Source organism: Zonotrichia albicollis, chromosome 10 (genome assembly GCF_047830755.1).
Source record: "Zonotrichia albicollis isolate bZonAlb1 chromosome 10, bZonAlb1.hap1, whole genome shotgun sequence".
NCBI lineage: Eukaryota > Metazoa > Chordata > Aves > Passeriformes > Passerellidae > Zonotrichia > Zonotrichia albicollis.
In genome coordinates, this window is record NC_133828.1 from 25,347,768 (window position 1) to 25,368,599 (window position 20,832).

A 20,832-nucleotide genomic window follows, 5' to 3' on the forward strand; every position below is an offset into this window, starting at 1 on the left:
TCCGTGCTAATTGGAAAGAGCCCTTTGGGACTTGCTCTCAGTACACCTGTCTCTCTCAGTTCAGAGAGCTCCAGGTTTTGGGGCCAGCTTTAACTAAGTGTTAAAATGTTTCAGGAAAGTGGAAACGAGTAGCACAAAGAAACAACGTTCTGGACTTGGCTGCTGAGTTAGATGACCCTCTGATACGTGCTGAAAGCATTTCTCGTGCATTCAAGAGGAGCAGCATAAGGTCGGACACTGGTGACACAGGTTGTGGTTCAACATTTCAGGTCCACTGATTAGTTTGTGGACTCTCTCAAGTGAAATTTTCTACTTTTGTCTTCTGACTGTTCACAGTAGCACAACTAATACAAAAATTCAGATGTAGTGTGCAAATGTTCATGTGAGGGTCAGTGCTTCTGTTTGGATGCTCTGCTTGGCAGTGATGAATACAGTTCCAGGTGGGAACTGTGCTGCCCAGGTGGATGTAGAATGCCATGTGTCCTCTGTACCTCAGCAGTTGTCACAAACTTGCTAAAACCCCGTTCTATCAGTGTCTGTGAGTGATGCCTGCCCAGGGACATGGCAGTCCAAGGACAAAACTCTGCAACCTGAGGGAAGAAAAGGTACTTGCAACCTCTCAAAAATGCACAGGAATGTGTTTCCTGATGGATGTGCACTGGGCATAGAAAAGCCTACGTGTAACGGTGTAATTCCTGTAGGAGTGTATGCTCCTCCAGTTTAGAGAGGTTTGTCTGCAGTACTCAGCTGCTCAGATCTGTCTGGACTTACTAAACGAAACTGGAAGTTCCCTTTGCACTGTAAATGTGACCCTTGTTCAGCCTATGACATGTAATAGTCATCCATTATACTGCATTTCATTACGTTTCCTTACATACCTTCACACAACTCCCAGATTTCACTGGGTGGGTGATTTCCAAGAAGCCAGACAACTTTTCCTCAAGGCTTTTAATTCTCTTCACCATGTGAGTCCAAGCCAGCCTACTTGGTGTTCACCTTCTGAACTAGGTAAGGAAACATTGCCATAGGGATTTTATAGAGTTATAACTTCTTACTGGTAATTTATTCATATTCAAATCCCTTTTGGGATATGTATGTAACAGAATCTTGCATTACATTATCTTACCTAATTTTTACACAAGACTCCGATCCCATTGGATGTTTCTCAAGACCTGGGACAAGTGCTTAGTGGAGTAATTATTGCCATAAGGGTTTTCCAGGGTTACAGCTTGGTGTTGTTATCATATTCAGTTTGGAAATTGCCTTTATACTGTATAGGCAGATAGGCAAGCTGAAAAATGCAGATTAAATATCAATTAACTTTGGATGCTTCTGAAATATCTGGCTTCAGAAATGCACAACACTTTTAGGAAGTCTTTAAAGATTGAGACTGTGTTTAAGGAACTACTTAAGCATCAGTTGTTTAAGCTGCAATATGACTCTGAAACACAGGTTCATAAGCTTTATTTTCATCAACTTATACATGAAGAATACAAAGAAAAGAAAATTACTTACTGAGAGGAGTACATAGCAAAAAAATCCCAAAACCAAACTCAATTTTAAACTTGGGGCTTCCTGTTCTTATTATATCCTACCCTTCTTTTTGCAGATCGTTTTACTCCAACTGCATGTATGTTTAATATATTTGAAATATGCATGGTTGCCAAACTCTGTTTAGTAAACAGATGATAGTGAATGTTCTCCAGGATAACCTTGGTCAGGGGTGTAAGTTACCAATGCTGTAGATGAGGGTGGGTTTTCAGGTTGGCGCTAGTTTTTGCTGGACATTTTTTTCCCTGCCATATTTCAGATTTACGCTTCATGCAGTGGCACAGCTCTCAGTTGCACTACTGTTTCCATTTCTCCTCAGCATGAGGGAAACAACTCGAATCCTGGCTTGCAATCTGTCTCACTAATGCTTAAGCTGGTGTTCACTGCCCTAAGGGCTTGTAGGCAACCTAATTACATTCATTTCATAATTTCAAGTGATGGTATTTTGTAAACATTTTTAATGTATCATCATTAATATGCTAAGGAAAGAAATCTATTTTTGCCAAGAAAGAGGAAATAAATCTTCACTATCTCTTTAGTCCACTACTTTATGTTTAGAATAGAACACCTTTTCTGAAAAGCTGTTGGAGACATATGCTCCCATTGTTATCTCACAGTGATTTATCACTAACTCTAAAATAAACATTATATCTAACTTAGCTGCTTGCTACTGCCCTTGCTACACTGTTTCAGAATATCTTAAAGACCCAGTATATAAACATTGATATAGATTTGTTAGGTTTGGGTTGTTTTTGCCTGTACTCTTTAAGTATTGTTACCACATGTAATTTTTTAAATTTTATTAAGCAAAAGGGAAAGAAACAAAAACAGAATTGCCAGCTGAAATCCTGTCTAGAGAAGGCAAACTCATACATAGAAACCAGTGCTGAAATTTTCTTACTGGAAGGATCATGAGTTGAAAAATTTTGGTGTACCAGGGGAAAGGGGAAACCCACTGAAATATAAGGTATGCTATATCCTACAGACAGAGAGGATCTTTTCATCTATGTGTTTGGGGCTGGGTGAGTCTGTACAACCTTCAATAGCTTGAAAAAGGCATAGACTGTGATTTAAGTTGTAATTCTGCTGTCAGTAGCCCAGAATCTCTGTTTGTGAAATCAGCCATCTGTTTTCCACTTCCAGCAACTTTTGCAAGTAACAAATAACTCTGCTTCCAGCAGAGTTGAGAAGAAGGTGATTTCTTGTAGCCAAAAGATCATGGTGACCAAAGGCATAAGACAAGTGGAACTTGTAGCTCTCTGCCTAGCACAAGTTGCCTGCCTCTTGGTTAGCAAATCACAGGCTGCACCCACTTCAGAAGAACAACTCTATTAAATTATGGGTATTTACTTGTATTTGAGATAAGAGTCCAGTGGTGCTCTCAGTATAAGGGATGTTACTATGCCAGAGCTGGGTAAACCAAGAATAATTAGCTCCTAACCAACTTTGAATTGAGATTCAGGAAGAGAGTGTAACAAGGAAGAGGGTGAGGCTGGGGGAAGCTATACTTCTGTGGTTACATTTTAAAAGAGAAAGATGACTGGCAGCTACTGGAGTACTTCCTGGTGGCTAGCATTTTTAATTTTGGTTTTAAATGTTTGATTTATGTTGCAAATCTAGTTCTCATGCTCTGTACAGAATGAGAGATCAATTAAGGAGTTTGGCCACAGGATGCATCATTGCTCCAACTTAAAAAATGAGGCAAAAGAGGGAGGAAGGTCACCACTCATCCCTTTGTTACTGTAATCATTTTCTCCTTTGTTTTGCAAATCGTTGTTAACAGCTATGTGAGGAAAGCTAGGCAAGCTGAAGCATTTCTGCTTTTTCACTAAAAACTTCACCTAGTGTCAGTAATTCTTCCTTTCAGCCTTTCTGTTCAATGTCTTGGGCGATGGATTAAGCCTGAACATTTAGGATATTTGTCTGCCTTTTGAAAAGGCTGGTTTAGGCTTATAAAGGTCTTTCACTGCAGGAAACATACTGACCTGTGCTGTTCTCTGCTCCAAGTTTGTTCTGAGGTAATGCAGTGGCAAAGCTGTTCCGCAGATATTCTGGGATGGTTATTTGAAAAAATAACAAATAATTGCCATTGGGTATAAAACTCTGATTGAGTGCAGGGGAGACTACTGCTTTAGGATTATTAGAATAGCACTTCATGGTTTTAAAGCATTGAGAAGAATTGCCTTTTTCTCATGTTTAAACTGATGTATGCAAATTCAAAACCTGAAGGATTGGCTATCGGTATTTACGAGATACAGTGTAAGTAATGCTGTGAGGTCCTAGAACAATGTTGCTTCTTACCCTGTGGAAGCAAGTCCTGCGTTGCATATCTTTTTACTTTAAATGTTTCCTATTTTTCAACATCATCTCTCTAGTTATTTGATCTGGTCGGTCTTTAGTATAAAATATAAGCAGCACAGAATACCACGGTGATTTTTTTCTGGCAAAAATGCATGTAGTCTCCTAGAATACAGGAGCTGAGGTTAAAAATACTTAGTATGTGGCAGTGCAAGGTGGGGATTTGGGAGTTTAAGACACTCTAATTATTCGCTAGACTGGTATGCTGCTGTCATCTTCACCAATTCAGAATAACACTTGGAAAAAACAAGTGACCCTTGCTATCATACATAATGTGGCAGCTTAATTGGCAAGAAGAGGGTGAAAAGTAGGCTAGGAAAACCCTTTGAGACTGATGGAGCATATTTCAGTGGCTTCATCTAGACAATGTCCCCCAGGTGATTGAAAACAGCAAATATTTCATCAGGAAAAAAATATAAAGGTGCTTCAACCTCAAAACCCCAAACATATTATTACAACCTCTTTTTTTTCTAGAAGCCTTTAATACCCTACATATCTAGAGGAAAAGTAGAAGAAAATTATTACTTTTAATACCCATAAATTACAGTGGTAATGTACCTAAAGATATCTTGCATTTGAAGAGAGGTTTCACTCAGCTAGGCTCAGTGACCATGAAATTCAGGGTACTTCAGTGTTATTTCTGTTCTGGATGTAAGGTGTGTGCTAACCCGCACAAAAATGAAAGCAAATATGTGTTACAACTGGAAATCTATCATGAACCATTAGGCTCACAAAAGCTCACACTTCTTCAATGTCTAGTTTACAGGCAGATTCTATAATGAATCTTTTAAGTATAAATAATGAAGGGGACAAATCACAAAGTAAATGAAAACTTTTTTGTTGTTGTTATGACTTTCTAGACAGCACAATAAAATTACAGAGAAAGGAACTTATGGAATTTCCTGCACAAGCACCCTGATTCTGTTAAATACATATTTAAATAAATAGTCAACTTTAAATATAATTTTAAACAAAATTCATGGGCCCATTATTAGAAGAGGTATGTGTCTCCACATCAATAATATGTTAATCATACATATTTTTCAGTCATATTTTCTGTCAAAAAGACACCATTATGTGATTTTGCTTCTTTAACATTACTTTACTTCTTTAACATTACTAACATGTACCATGGCAACTACAATAAGCAACTGATTTGACCCAACAAAACACATGGGAAAATGGAAAACACTGTCATGTCATTACCTGTGCAGGTAGGGGACATTGTTGCCATTGAAGGTGCCATGTTCATATGAGCAGACTTGGAATAATCCAGACTTTCTAGCGCACTAGAAAGTCTGGATTAACTTGGGTACAGCTTTAAATCACTTAATCATGTTTGAAATGGAAATGTGTTAGCTAGTTGTTAATTGCCAGTTAAAATAACCCCTAATTTTAGTTTTAGCAGCAACTAAAAATATTTGAGGGTAATAGTGGTAATCCCAGTTTTCTGGACTGAGTGTTTTCATCCCAAGGTCACACATGCACATATAAGCTCATATGTGCAGAGGGAAGGTGTTGAGTGGCTGGATGGGCTGGAGTATCTTCATGGTTTAAGACGATCACAGATGTTCTGAGCATAGATGTTGTTTATGCTTCTGGAAAAAGAAAAAATATTTCAAATATAAAATAGGAATTTTGTCTGATACTGAAGTCCAGATATTTAAAAGCACCACACTGAGTGCTGAAATTCAATCAGGAACATTATATTTATATTTTACTGGTTGTCTGATACCTACAGCTTTGACCTGAAAGTAAACAGTGTCATTATAATGGGCCGTACATGATGAGAGATGTCTCTTTCCAGCCTTATTTCTTCTAGCAATTCTCAAGGCTGATAAAATTTTCATTCCTGAATCAAGTAAGTAAATAAAAAGTAGAAGGGAATGTTTCAATTACACAAGCCTGTCAACCTATACAAAGGACTAAACATTTCTTAAATTGACTGCCATGTGTTATGTTAATTAGTCATCGCCAGAGAATGAATGAAGGGCCCCTTTAGCAGGCAGGTGCATGTGAGATGATGTTAAAGGAATATATATGCACGAAGCCTCAAATCTAACCATCTTATTTGCAATCTGTTATCGAGCTAGGATTTAGTTCAACATCTTGAAGATGTACAAAATCTCTTGTAGAGGAAGCACTGGCCGTTAAGTAATTGGCAGTAGTGCTTCTCATTAGAATAGCCTCTCATCTGAGGTGCCAAATGTGCCCTGTGTTGAGCTGTTCAATAATCAGCAACCAATCGTTCCTCTTCTCACATCACTCAGCATGACAAATCAGTGATATTAACCACATGGGTTAAGGCAAATGCCAGTCATTGTTTACATCTCAGGTTAGCCAGTTCTCTTTCAATCAATACAATGTCTCTAAAAATACAATACAAATAGACTGGTGGTGTAGTCTTCATAAAAAATCACATGACTTCCCCACATTTCAAAAACAAAACAATAAATTGTAGAAGTTCAATGCAAATGATGGTATGAAACTGGCTATATTTAACTTGAAGGATATAGGGACTGTAACCCTGCAAGGAACTGGTTGCTGCATTTGCCAATACCCAGGCTGTAGGAGATATCAAAATCTAATTTCAGAGTAACACAGTTTAAAAAGCCCAAGTGGAGGAAGCCCATTAGCTTTTCTCACAGAGTCAGCTTGTCAGTAGTACATTTACTCAGACAATGTCCAAGCCCTTCTCCAAAGCAATTGGAGTTAAAAGATGAGAAGCCTGAGGTGTTCTTTCTTGCATTTGTTGCTTCCCCTTGGTTGGCAGTGGATTTCAAACACTGTTGCACATCTTGTATTTGGTTTAGTTAAGTTCAAGCTCACAGCCTTCCCTATTCTTTACCGAGCTGAATAATTTGTGCGTTGTATCGGTGCAATCTGTGCCTTTTATCACCTGTGGTCAAAGATCACTGATAAATAAGGAAAGCAATAGAATTTGTAATTCAAGCAGTACTGTCTGCTGCCTTACTGTGCCAGCATTAGCCATGAGGGCAAGCGTCTGTTCGCTCTTATCCACAGCATATTGCTGATCATCCCTCGGTTCTGGCATGGAACAGCGCCGTGCGTTCCACTCTTTCACTTCCTGACTTCAGCAACAGCATCTCATAGAAATGCAGCAATGAATCATTGACTGAAGTATTTACTTGTCAACAATGAAATCCCATACTCTTCTTATCTCATCACTAGTTTTGTAAGCAGTAGTGATGGAAATCCATAAAGTACTGCAACTATCCCAAATTTAAAATGCAGATAAATATGCTTGTGTATGAATACCAAATCCTGCTGATTCTGTCAGTTTGGAAAGAGCTGCAGGCTAAGTGGAGCAGGGTGATGTGCTCTGAAGTTAACTGAAAGGACGTGAATCATAATTCTAAAGAGAGAGGCTGGAGAGAAGGACAAGGAAAAGCAGCCAGTAATACTGGAAATTTCTTGAGTTCTCTGTTCCAAAACAATATGTAAGATCTGACAAAGAGGCATTCCTTCTGTTCTGCACATGATGTTTTTCATCTACTGGGTCTTGTCCCTCCAGCCAAGGACACAGTAACATTTCAGCTCATCTACTTCAATCCCCAGGCGTCCACTTTTAGCCAAAGTCCTGCAATGGGTTACCTTCTGAAATGGCATCATTTTTTCTCCAGCTTTGCTTTCACTGGTAACAATAACACAAGAGCAAGAGAGGGCTCCTTGAGTAGTGCCTGCCATGGGGTCTGGCTTCACGGCTGAGCAGTAACACAGCACTGGTTACCTGGTGGTGATCTCTCAGTGTGGCACCTTGTTTCTCTCTGTTTGCTCCCTCCCCTCTCTTATTCCCCCCATAATGTATAAACACAGTCACTTGATTTAAAAAGATTTTATAACATTGGTTTTTGTCCGATTTTTGACTTTATTTCCAGTTTCATTTCTGGTGCACAAAGATTTTGTTACACTGCTTTTGGTTACTCTCTCTACATAAAGGGAGGAAAAATCTATATACCACATACAGGTATGTATTTCTTATTTCTGTTAAGTAGTATAGACACTGGAGAAAATATAAGGCAGAATGTGATGCTCAAAAAATCCAGCAAATCCATGCAGGGGCCGTTATTAAAAGTACATTCATCCAGAATGACAATGGTCTCCCTGGGCATAACTCCCTTGTGCAGTAAACGAAGCAGCACTCTGGGAAAATGCAATGCTGAGGGAATTTTTTTGCTTATGATGGGAATAACATAAGAAATACGTTCTGAGATGATCAGGATAGCTATTACTGTGCTGTGGCAAGCTTGGGCCTTTAAATGTCTAGCCATTTTTCTTTTTCTAATGGCTCATTTTATATACGGTTCGTCATTGTACCACTGACCTTTTCTCTTCTGACTTGCGCTGATGACATCATGGAAATGACAAGATTACCAGGAGTGGTGGAAATAGGTGCTTATCACTGTACAAATTAGCAAAGAGCTGGCAGCAACAGGAACATGATAGGCTGCTATGTCTGCTCTGGTGAGGATGAGAAAACCACGTCTCGACCATCTAAAACTGGCAGTTGGAATTCAGCTGGGGACAAAAGTTCCTGTTTGTCCAGGAGCTTCTTCCAATGTGGGAATATCCAGATGAGAATTTGTGATTGTCATCTATTACAATATGGAGTTAAGCTATTTTTCAGCTTCAATAAATAAATAGCACAGTTGCTTACCAATAACCTCCTATTTTAAATGTGGAGCATTTTTTAATGCTCCACATTTAAAATAGGAGATTATTGATAAGCAATTGTTGTATTAAGCATATTTTCTGGGCAGGATTTCAATAATTGCCTCCACATAAGAACCTCCCCACTCATTTTAATTCCCTTATTCAGTTTTACAGTTACAGTAAGCACTGATATGCTTTAACTGTATTTCACTGTGGTTTTAAAGTCCTCAAGAATATAGGCTTCTTATGCTATCATTTAAAATGCATTGATATTCCCAAGATGTTAGTCTTGACTCAGTACATTATTATCATTAGGCTTGTAGCAAAGCTTTATATTAGTAGGTTCATACTCATGGTAAAAGTCTGAGTATCATATTGAACTGGGACCCTGGAAACATGACAGTTGATTTACTAGGATAGTAAATAGCTGCAGAGTGAATAAAATAGTTAAACAGATGTCAGCTAGGTAAGAGGATCACTTAGAACCAAATACTTGTATAATCACACTCTGGTATGATGGGAATGAAAAGAATATTTTAAATTGTGTTACCTAGGTGATCTGCTGTTCTAGCAGACCTCCTGTGGCATCTGTCCCTGTCACCACCATCCCCCCCAAAGAACCAAACAGAAGACAATAAAAACAAAAGTGGATGCTGTTTTCTGTTTACAAATTTGTTTTTCTGTGCATTATCAGACATTGCAGGTAACTATGGAATAGATGAGGTGAGGATTAGACTGCACTAGGTCATTCCAAGGCCGCTCAGGTGCGGCCGGTATTGACAGTGTTGTGATGACTGCAGGAATAAAAGGAGATTCCAGTTTTCTCAATAGCAGTTGTTTGTGGTGGTCTCAGCATCTGCTGAGAATATTTGCTTTTTGTCATCCACAAACTGATAAATGCTTCCATAAGAAATGCTCAAGACCCAGACTAAGAGAGGAAGTGAAACCACAATCAAATATACTGGGAAAAAATATTTTCCTGGGAAAGTCACAATGAAGTAATAAGAAATGTCCTTCGATAGTCTTTGTGATTTTAAGGGAAGTAATTGCTGTATCTTCTGCCTTTGCTTTGTCAGAACTTCCTGTACAATCCTTCTGTCCTGTGCTTGCGCTGCTCCTGTGGATCCTGCATGTGATGTTAGTGAGATTGAATTGTAGAGCACCAGGCTGTCCTGGGTAGCCTGGTGCTCTACAATTTTGTCCACAGAAAAAGCTGTCAGAACAGCACCTGTTTCCCTAACTGCAGGCATTCTGGTACTTTATCTGTGGGTGCATAGCTGGAGGCTGCACTAGATCTCTTTGCTCTTGTGGTTTGGTAATTCCAGCAGCAGGTAGCTTTGGCAGCATTTCATATCCATAATTGTCTCCATGAGTGTCTCTCAGTGGAGTGGATGTGCTCATTTCTCTCCATGATTCTTTTATCCTAATTGAATAACTGCAGCTCACTAATGTCCAGCATTCATGACTCAAACTACAGACTGGGTGATGTCTTTCACACTACTGTGCCATGTCATGGTTTTCCCACTGCTTTTAGGTCTCCCTGTGAATAGCAAAAGCAACCTATGGGCTCCTTGCCTGGATTGTCACCTCCCTGGAAAGTGGCTCTGTGTAGCTACTCAAATTAATTAGGATACACAGGAAGGGAGAGAGCAAGGTTCGGGGAGTGATACCAGCTTTAATGTAGGCAGGCTCATCTTCCTCTGCAGTCAGTGAAATGGTCTCCTCCATAAACAGCTCCTGTTTTTCAAAATATTGACTATGCCAGGCATCACAATTCCCCTTGAGTTTTCATTTTTTTTAGCAGACATCTAAAACTTGGCTAGCTATGACTATGTGAACAACAATGAATATCAGCAGTCTTAGCTCAAACAAGGAACTAAAAATCATCAGATTACTGCAGTTAAATGCAAGGTAATCCTCAAATTCATCAATACATGAAAGTCAGTAACTTTGAGAAAATCTGTCCAAGTTCCTGGCCCACTCACAACTTTCTGAACTCAGACAAATACACTGTTGGTTAAAGTGCTTAGAATGGCCCATGTGTAAAGCATAATGTAGAGCCTTTCATTCTGTATGTGACAGGAGATGCTTCCGTTTGGACTCTTCATTTGTCTCAGAGAAGTGTGGGTGTGAGTCTCTTCCCATCATACTCCATACAAGCAGTCCCTACAGACTTGCTTCCCAGGATAGCATTAGGCTTTTGGAGATCCCTCAGTGTATTTATTTCTTGTAAAGATCTATTGCATTGTCAGCACTTAGCACCAGATAATAATTCTGGAGCCAGACGCTCCCATCACTGGCCACAAGTCACTTCTATTGATTTCAAGTACAATGCTGCTTTTATCTCCTTTCCATGCAGGAAGGAGTGTGGTTGGGCCACCCTCACTGTGTGCATTGTAGGAGTAACACAAGAAACACATTGGAGGAACTCTTAGATAGAGGCAATGCTGCTTTACCTTAATTTCTAGAATGGGGCACATAAAAAGAAGGAATTTTATTTTTTCTTTGAAAGTGAGATATTAATTCCAATCAAATTATGGGAGTATTGTTGCTGCCTTCCATATACATGGGATATGATAAATTTTCTTCTTCAATTTGTAAGTCTTTTTAGCAGCTGGTTAATGGTTACCACTCTTTATAAGTGGCAAGAAACAAAAAGTTGTATCTTAACCCCAAACTAACTGTATAAAAACCAGACCATTCCAGTGAAGAAGATTCTCTTTGAGAAGTCTAGTTTGACAGGTTCCTTAACCATAATCAGAAGAAGGAGAAAAAATGTACATGGAGTGAGCACAGGTACCATGTTACCTCATGAGTGAGTGAGGAGGATGCACCTCAGAAATTAGCATGGAATCAGTCTGAATTGGAATCAATCTGAATGACTAATGGTGGGGAAGAGGGGTTAGAAGGGAATCTTCATCTATACACATTACCAAAAAAGGCTGTTATTTAGGCACCAGTAGAATCTGAAGTTACAGACAGGCATTAGACGTGGCTGCTCACAGCAGGACCCAGGTGCCAAACTAGAAAGGATATGTAATGCTCCCCATAGCAGCATCTGGCTTTTTGGCAGAGCCTACACACTTGGGCATTGATGACTCTGGATTTGCTTTGTAGTCTCTCAAACAGTTGCATTGCAGTGGCTCTGGGCAAAACTGCAGAACCTTTTCCTCCACAGCACATCATTTCACATAGCATTTCACAAAAGAATTACCACTGAAAATGAACATAGTCTGTGCAATTAGTCTGATAATTAAGACTTAAGTACTGGACAGAGATCAAAGTGCTTGTAATCTGCAATAAAGTTGCTAGAGTTGTAAGGATTTTCAAAATGTTAGCTCGTGCTTTATTGCACCTTCCATTTATTGTGTACCCATGATAGCAGCAAACACATTTTCCCAGTGGATATCAGCATGTATAACTGCAACACCTGTTACTACAGAAGCCTGGTATTTCTCACAATATGATTACTCTGTCAACGACTGCCATAAAAGGTGGCATCTGTATTCATCAAAAAGAGTTATCAATAAATGTAAAGCCATACCACAATTAGAGATCTCCAAGGAAGAACAAATCCAACCAAAAAAAAAGTCAGTGACAGTATTTAATTACTAAGATTGTTAATCAGTAAAATGCCTTCATAACTTTTAATTAAATTTTTATTTGAACTGGATGTTTAGAAAATCTGATTCTTTGTTTTTGTTTCATTTAACAGTTGCACTACTAAAGTACTGGTGGCATCTGTGAACAGCCTTCCTCGAGGGGACACTTTATGTCTGTAACTGCATTTTGTCACCTACAGAGGGTGTTAAGAATCTTGTTAAAAATAAGGGAAATAGTTAGGAGACATCTCACTGTAGCCATTATTATAGTGCAAATTACCAGGTAGAGTAATCCAGAAGCTGTCAGGAAAGGTTAGTAAGAAACAGTGTCAGGAAATCAACTATACAGCAATCCATCATGGCCTAACACTAGCTCTAAACTGAAAGCTTTTAAAAGGCATTGTTTTATGAAGTAAGGGACATTAATTTTTTTTACAGCATTGAATAAAGATAACTAGGAAAGTGGTTCTCTCATGAAAGATATAAAGACATAATGATGAAAAATGTCAATTATTTTATTGCACAAATCTGCAGGCAAGGTAAAAACCAGAGAGAGGTAGCTACAATTGAAGGGGGCCATTGTAATATAATACCTTACCTTTATTTTCATTTTAATTTTGAAATATGCTGTCTGATTTTTGCAATCCTTATTCAGACAACAAATGACAAGCTTTCTAGATTACCAGTTCAGTCCTTAGAGGCTCTGTAAGATGTCATGAAAATACAAAATTTGCCTTTCAGAAGTTTTTACAAGTGCAGTCTTGATACTGATTATAACACAGATTGCCATTGTTCTGTTAAGGTGTATTAGCATCCCCAGGGCTCTAAAATAGCTTTATAGTACTTAAGAAGCAGAACTCTGTCAGAAAAGATGACCAAAAACCTGTCTTTATATTCCATATGAAAATGTCTCAAGAAGTACCAGTAACCAGGGATTGCACTGGCATTAAAAAATACGAAAGTGTTAAAAGACAGTTGTCTCAGATTGAAGGCATCCCATAAGTTTAAGTGATAGCTGGAAGGGCTGTGAAGATGATAAACAGAAATAGTAATGAGCAGAATTCTGTATAAGATGGCAAGTTCAATCATACCACAGTTTACTGGAGTCTCTGAGAGCTCTTGGTGTGCTATACACCCCAATGAAAAACCATGGAGAAGAATAATGCAGTTAGGAATTAAGAATTTTTTAATGGGGCTGACTGATGTTTAGATGGCAGAAAGTTTAATTACAAGCACAAACTCACATCAAGTTTGCATTGCTAGTAAAAGGTTATATTTATATCCAGCCTCAATGTGCTACCAAGGGCTAGTCTTCATTTGCAATGTTAGTGATATTTTCTGAAGACTTGTCAGAATGGAGCACTCACTTCTCATGGGTATAAAAATACTCTTATGAACAGATAATAGCATCAATCACTTTTAGTATTTGAATGTCAGATATATATGAAAACCCTGCTAACTACCTCCAATAAAGAACTTCAAAAATTGCTCCTCAAAATACATATACATGTATTTTAATTCACAGGAGAACAGATTAAGAGAACTCTCCTTCCATGACACATTGGATGAGAATCTGTCTTGTTGCAATGCTAAAAATTTGCAATCCATCAACTAAATGCAGATGCAGGGCGCCATCTCGTATTTCCTTGTCAGATAAATTATGCCTTATATCAAAGACCACACAGATTCCTACTTAACAAAACAGGGGTATGTTTGGACATATCATAAATATGAAATATGAAAGAAAGCAAAATAAGACAGTCAATAAAATGTAAGATTTGTAAGTCAGATAGCATATACCTTAGAAATAATGTTACCAATACTCAGAATCTGTGATTAAAGAAATATTCATAATCTGTCACTAATTTTCCACAGAGATTGAATTTTTTTATAATACTAACCTGAAAATGTCTGAGGGAAATGAAAAGAAGAAAAATAGCAGATGAAATGTACATTTTTCTATATTTGCATATATATATATATATATATAAAGATATTTCCCTTTATTTCTCTCTTTTTCTCAATTAACAGCTAAGCTGGGAAAAGGATTCATGTTGTCCAAGGACAAGTTGGAAGATATGCTATTATTGAGAATAGTCAAATATAAAACCATAAACAGAAATTGCCTGCAGCTGTCATAATAACTGTCTGGGCAATAAAATGGTAGCTAAAATTCAATACAAGATGGTAAAGTGTATGAAGAAATCAGCTCTAAGCAAACTACTGCCACTCAAGGTAGGCATCTTGGATTGAGTTGCTTCATAACATCAAGAACTTCGTATTCCTTAGTTTTCATTAAGCAAACTCTGCCAAGAATAATTTGGAAAGGATTTTCAAAGAAAATACTGAACTGATTAGACTTCTGATGTCCTTGTCTTGGATATAGCTTATTGTTCTGGTCAGAGTATAATAAAAAGTTACAGCAGAACTGATATCTAATCAACACAAAACTACATAATTAATGCATAATGCTTCTCATTTTGTTTCCATTTATTAGGAGCTCTGCATACTGAAGCAGCTTCCACAGATTAAGACTCTAAAGACGCTCTGGCTAAACCAGAAAACCAGTTACAGGGTAAGAATTCTAAAATATTTATATAATTAGGTAATTATTTTTTTAGTAGTTTAGTAATATGCTGTACGTTATGGACAATTGGCTCCTGTCAATAGACTTTCAGCTTCATATTGCAAATAAATTATTATATGCCTTTTCTTCTGATTAAAAATGAAGTTTTGTGGTATATAACTGAACAACAGCTCATTCAGCCAAACCAACTAACATCTTCAAAATCTCTTATTTAATCTTTGAATAGGCAGACATACTCATTCTCTAGGAGCTCACATTTATCAGCAATGATCACAAGCTCTCATTAATCCTTCATCAACCCTGCATTCATCTGTAGTACCTGGCCCCCTGTGTAAAACAGGCAGTAGAAATTCACCTCACGGTCCATGCATCAAGCTTCTGAGTTCTTGGCAAGGTAGCCTGTCTCTTCAGACTGACATTAAACTTGATATAAAATCTTCAGATGAAGATGAATCTTCCATGTGGAAATAGTTCCAGTGTTTAAGTACCTTTTGCACTTTATTCTTGCTTTATGCTTCGCTGTCTTTTCTTCAGTCATTGGATGTTCCTATACTTGTGTCTGTTTATAGGTATCACATGTCTTCATCTGTAGATAATTATGGACCATGATCAAATTATATCTTAATTAACTGAACTGAACAGAGTCAGCTTATTACAAAACTCTACAGAAAGGTAGGTTCCCACTTTCAGGGATTTTTTTGCTCAGAGTTTTTCTGATATGTCACCATATTTCCTAAGGGTGGGTACATCCCATGCCAAACATGCTGCCTCAGAAATAGATTTGATGTCGCATGCATCACTATTATTACCAATGTCCACGTTTTTCCCAGAATTTCCATCTACATCTTGAAGAACCAAGTTAGGTCTCTCTTTGTCCTTCTGTGACATCTCTTCATTGATGGCTTTTCATCAGTGACTTGCAAATATTCACAGCTCCTACTTTCCAAACATTGTTTTCTGTCCTTCTAACGACTGGTGCATCACCCACAGATCTTCTTTATTTTCTTTGTTTCACTCTTCTATTACTCCTATACTCAGAAAATAATATATGAAAAAAAAACCCTTTCTGAAAATTAAAATAAACCAATATGTGAATGTATGATATCTGCCCTAAGTTGTTGAAATGCAATCACAATTTCTATCTCTCTTCACCACTACAATAATATCTTCTAGTTGAGAAGGAAGTGTGATACAAGGAACCTGTCATGGGATGGAAAAAATACTTTGTTTCTTGATTACACTGTGAACCTTTTCTGTTTTGACAATTTCCCTCACATTTCATCCTAAGCAGGAGAGCAAGTACAGCATACATTTATTTTCAAACACAAAAGAAGCTTATGAATTGTGCTAGTGATAGGGGTGGTGGGAACAGAAAGGAGATGGCAATTCATGACTTAGGTTCATGAATCAAAACTGTTTTAGTTCCTGTCCATGAGATCTTGCAGGTGTCTTTGGGCAACCTGACCTAGCTTAACTATAAAGGTCTTGTAAGAAATGGGTGATTATTTTTTCCCTAATTTGAGATCAGATAGCAGTGATAAGGATTTTATCATCTTTGGATAATATTATTAAATTAATAGCAATAATATCATGTCTCATTTTCATGAATGTGAAAGAATGAAATTGGCTAAATTGTTCAACACTGTGTTCCACCATCCTGGTATTTTCAAGCATATAAAGGTAAAAATTTTTTGTGTGTGAGAGGCAGCAATATGTGGTGGAGATGAAAGTGGTGTGTATATGGATATATAACTTCCACTTTAGTTTATGGTATAATGCACATGTACAATTTTAGGAGCTGTCTGTCTGCTGTTTGGTCAGCTGCAGCCGATTGCAGGAAGGAGGGAAGCACCATGTTCCTTCCCAAGGCTTCATTTCTGCTCTTATTCTGGAGTCACAGCCCTTCAGCTGACAGTGAGAGGTGCTCTTTCTCTGTGGGGAAAAGTATGACTGAGATCTTAAGAACCTTATTGTGACTCAGTGAAAGATCTATCTGATCAGCTGCAAGCAAAGTTAAGCTGCTAAAGAGAACATAAAAAGGAAACTTTTCCCTGGCTATGTAAAAGATCACTATAGGTAATATCAGCTCCTGTACTCAGCCACTGCCAGTAAAGCTCTAAAAGCATTTTCTCCCTCTCCATCTTGTGACCATTCCAACCAGAGGAAACATGAATGTAAGCTATAAATATATATTGCATGCTCACAGCTGTTCAGGAAAGATGAGAAGCTGAAGGCCATGGCAAAACCCTCACCATGTTTTACCTGTCACTCCTGTTAAGAAAAACCTCTCCCAGTCATGAGGCTGTGGGAGGCTTTAAGGATTGTACAGAGGGTCAGAATGGAGACTGTAACACTTGGGGGGACATGTGTACAGCTTTTGGTTTTAATACAGAATTGTACCCCCAAGTACCAGTCACCAGTCCTCATTTGTGCAGTAGAACAAAGCGCTTTGCTAATGCCAGGGTGGCTCAGTGCGCACCCAGGCACCCCACCAGTCATGGCTGCAGCCATGGCAGCCTGTCTGGGACCTGAGGGCTGGGACAGAAGGTGCCCGGGGTGTGGCTCTATGGCTCTTCCATGGATTTATCAGGGGGAAGGTATTAAGACCTGCATGTGTCTGTAATGGCCATAGCCAGACCCAAAGGAATCTTCTCAGAGGAGAATCTCAGCTCTTCATGTATAACCTGGAAATGCCTCCAATGTTTCTATACAAAAGAGAAGAGGGGTGGGGAAAGTTAAAGAAAATTAGGTTGAGTTGGAAACAAGAGAATCTTTACTATTTGATTACAAAACGTCTCTGTTTCTAAATCCTCATCTAAAAAATTTACATTAACATCCAAATCAGATCAGACACTTAAATCGGTTCTGAACACTCAAACATCAAGATGAATACAGGGTTTTGTTCAATCTGTTTTGTATCTGGAAGCTGTCTAATGGAAAGAAAGGTATGGCTGATGTGCTGCCCCTTTGGTCTTTAATCAGACAGCAGTCCCGTCTTTCTGCCCGTCCTTTCACTGCAAAATCTTATATTAATGCTGATCATTCCAATGAAGTCTTAACTACAGAAATAACAGAAAAATTAGAAAAGTAGGCCAAACACTTTGTTTTTTATTTAATTCAATTTCTTCCTTCTTATATATATATTTTTAGTCATCTTGGTATATGGGTCAAGAAAAAAATTCGCAAAAATCTGCTGAAATTCTAGCCCAGAACTGTCCTAGTGGAGGACCTGGCTAAGTCACAGACATGACTACAGTCTTCCGTGGCATTCTCTCTTCCTCTCAATTATCTAAATTCTCTGAAAAGCTGAGCATCTGAAACAAACATGTGAAGGTGAGAAGGAATACCAAACAAAGTGGGTATCTTTCTTGCTCAGTAGGCCTGGATAAAAGTATACATTTAGGTTTAGAAATCCTTTTTTATTTGTTTGTTTCTCCTAGTCTACTCTGTATTTCTTTTCAAAGATTGCAAGTGAAAATATTAATAGGGACTTTCCCATATATATTGCTAAATTTTAGAAACAGGAATGGGAATGGAATATTTGGACCATCCCTGCTGTTACTTCTGAGTCCTGACTACTGCTGTTCACTTCCTTATCATTAATAAAAGATCAAGGAGATGACACAGACACTGTGGTGAGAAACAGCAAGTCTGTTTTGACATGAATTTTCCAGAATAATTCTCTTTCTGTACTGATGCTAAAGCCTCACACAGGGAGGTTTTCTATTGGTTGAGTATGTGCCAAAGAATGTTAATAAGGGAGATGGTTGAGTTAGTAATTCCCTTTCAGAAATGCTCTGGGAGTGTGCACCATTGGGGTTTTGGGGAGTGGTATATATAGCACAGGCATGATGGACACTGATTATCTGCATTGCTGCAAAGTAACTAACATTATAGCTCTGCCACATCCTTGCCCAGTGAAGTATGAGTGCACCCAGTGTGCAAGTGCTCCCTTCGTCTCTGCCAGTGGCTGGGAAGCTTAAAACTGTAAAGAGAATAAGGAGTCAAACCTATAGGACTGAGAATTTCCTGAGTATTAATAAAAGGGATCAGTATCCCATTTTTACCCAGAGATCTTGAAGGCACCTATATGATCCAATGACTCTAAAATTTAGATGTACAGAGAAGCTGAATGCTTAACTCTTTATGGCTTTTTGGAAAATCCCAGGAAAAGGTGCAGTGTCCATTTCTTAGTGTCTCTGTGAAGAGCACATGCATGGTTCCTAACCTGATTTGATGATCTCTGAAATGTGGACATACATACAGCCCAGCACAGTGGAATATTCACCAATAAAATAGGTTAGTGTTATTTAAATTTTAAGCAGCCATGAATAAAAATATAGCAGAAGGCTCTCACAGGCGATTGCAATCTACTGAACCAATCACATCCTAATTAAATTTTCCATAGCTTGTCTTTGGAAAATTACCCAGAAGCATCCTTCAGCATTTGTTCAAGACACATTTTTCTGATAAAGGGATTATGTGGGATTTAAAGAAATTTAATATCAAGTAAATAATGAAATAATAAATTTAATATCAAGTGGAGCTCTCCAAGAATAGAAATTACAAAGGAGCTTTCTCATATTGCTCTACCTTATTGTCACAGAGCTGTTTCCACAACATTTTGTGTTCTCTTGGATTTTTCTGCATATTGAGAATTGATGACAGCATGTTTGTTACCCAAGTTAAACACTGTAAGTAGTTTAGAATCTCTGATATTTTAGCCATGTTAACCAGAAATGGTGATCCATTAAAGAAACTCCATTGCCTGTGGCCTCACTGTAGATCACTGTCCCCACAGTCTTAGAAGACAGTGAGCCACAAAACCAATAATGATTAGGACTCCTAGCTGAGGTGAAAAGCTATTGCCTCATGGAACTATTTTCCAATCCTCCTCCTTCCAGCTGAGCTGGACTAGTGACACTATAAAATGGCAATTAAAAGACTCAAGTTTAAAAATACCTTCAGCTTCCCAGGTCCCACAATGGCAAAGGTTAAGTGGATTATGTGGAGATAATTCACTCAGCTCCAGGGGGAGGGTGCTGACTGCCAGGACTGTTGGGTACCTCCCTCTCCCCTCCTCACTTGCTGAAGCAGCGGTTGTTACAGTGGTGTCAGTTTTGCCAACCTAAAACAAGAAAAAGCCTGGAAAACTTTCCCAATGGATCCTGCAATTACTAATGGGCACTGACTGGTACTTGCAAATTTCATTTGGATACAGTCTTGAGAGCTGAGCATGGAAGTGGTCCCTAGTCCTCAGCTGACATCTTAATGCTATTGACCATTCATGCAAGTCTTCCAGTAAAAACACCCTGTTTCTTCAAGAGAAAAGGAATATGAAAAAGATTGCTGGCCTTACATGAACAGCTACTCTCCCCCATGCTCCAGCTGAATTAAAACCACCAATTACACCTCTAGTTGTGTGGCAACACCTACACTGTGTTTCCAATTAACTTTGTAAGTTTTTAATCAGTGACAAATGCATTTTTGTAAATTCAATTTGCCTTTTATTGCAGCACCTATAAAATGTCTTGCAGCATTCCGGAACTCTGTGAAGGTTTTACTTGCTACTGACATAACGCAGCTGTCGGACCTACAACAAAGGCTGAGCTTTATGAGCAACTTGAATTAGGATGTAGGTTAAGCAATTAAAGTTCAAGCAGGGGGAGGGGGAAATGGTTTCCCAAAATTTGCACTTGCCAATTTAAAAAAGCACACCAAAAGCATGCTGTACACTAGAATGGGAGAAGGTAAAGCAGCTAAGGAGACCATATTCAGCTTTAAAACTGCTATTTTGAGAGCATTCCGTATATGAAAAGGTCACCCAGATTTCATTAATAAATCCACTCTGCTGTTTGTTTTCTTTTTTAATCAAACTCAAATGCATCCTGTTAAAGGGCTGAGTGATTAGATCATAAATCTGGATGTCCTTGAAGATGATGAAGAAAATGCTTATCTGTAAAGCAATCATCATACTGCCAGTTCTGTCATTTACACATTTTTACACATGCTGAAAAAATGGTTTAATTTTAAACAATTTGCTTGTATTTTTAGGTAAGA

General features: G+C 38.3%; 2 long non-coding RNA genes across 3 annotated transcripts in view; one reads left to right on the top strand and one right to left on the bottom strand.

Annotated features, from left to right (window-relative positions):
- Window positions 1-20,832, top strand: part of LOC113458887 (uncharacterized) — a 59,476-nt gene that overhangs the window by 34,119 nt on the left and 4,525 nt on the right. Inside the window, exons 8-10 of the long non-coding RNA XR_012581962.1 lie at window positions 14,217-14,420; window positions 14,683-14,760; window positions 15,342-15,444. This is a non-coding gene — a long non-coding RNA (uncharacterized LOC113458887). The remainder of the gene's footprint in view (window positions 1-14,216; window positions 14,421-14,682; window positions 14,761-15,341; window positions 15,445-20,832) is intronic.
- On the bottom strand, window positions 1,525-20,739 carry LOC141730458 (uncharacterized). 2 transcript variants are annotated; one of them, XR_012581966.1, is made up of 3 exons: window positions 19,735-20,739; window positions 17,380-17,477; window positions 1,525-5,507 (listed from the first exon to the last, which is right to left on the bottom strand). It is a non-coding gene; the product is annotated as an uncharacterized LOC141730458 (long non-coding RNA). The 2 variants fall into 2 exon arrangements; XR_012581965.1 differs by lacking the exon at window positions 1,525-5,507 and adding an exon at window positions 14,367-15,800.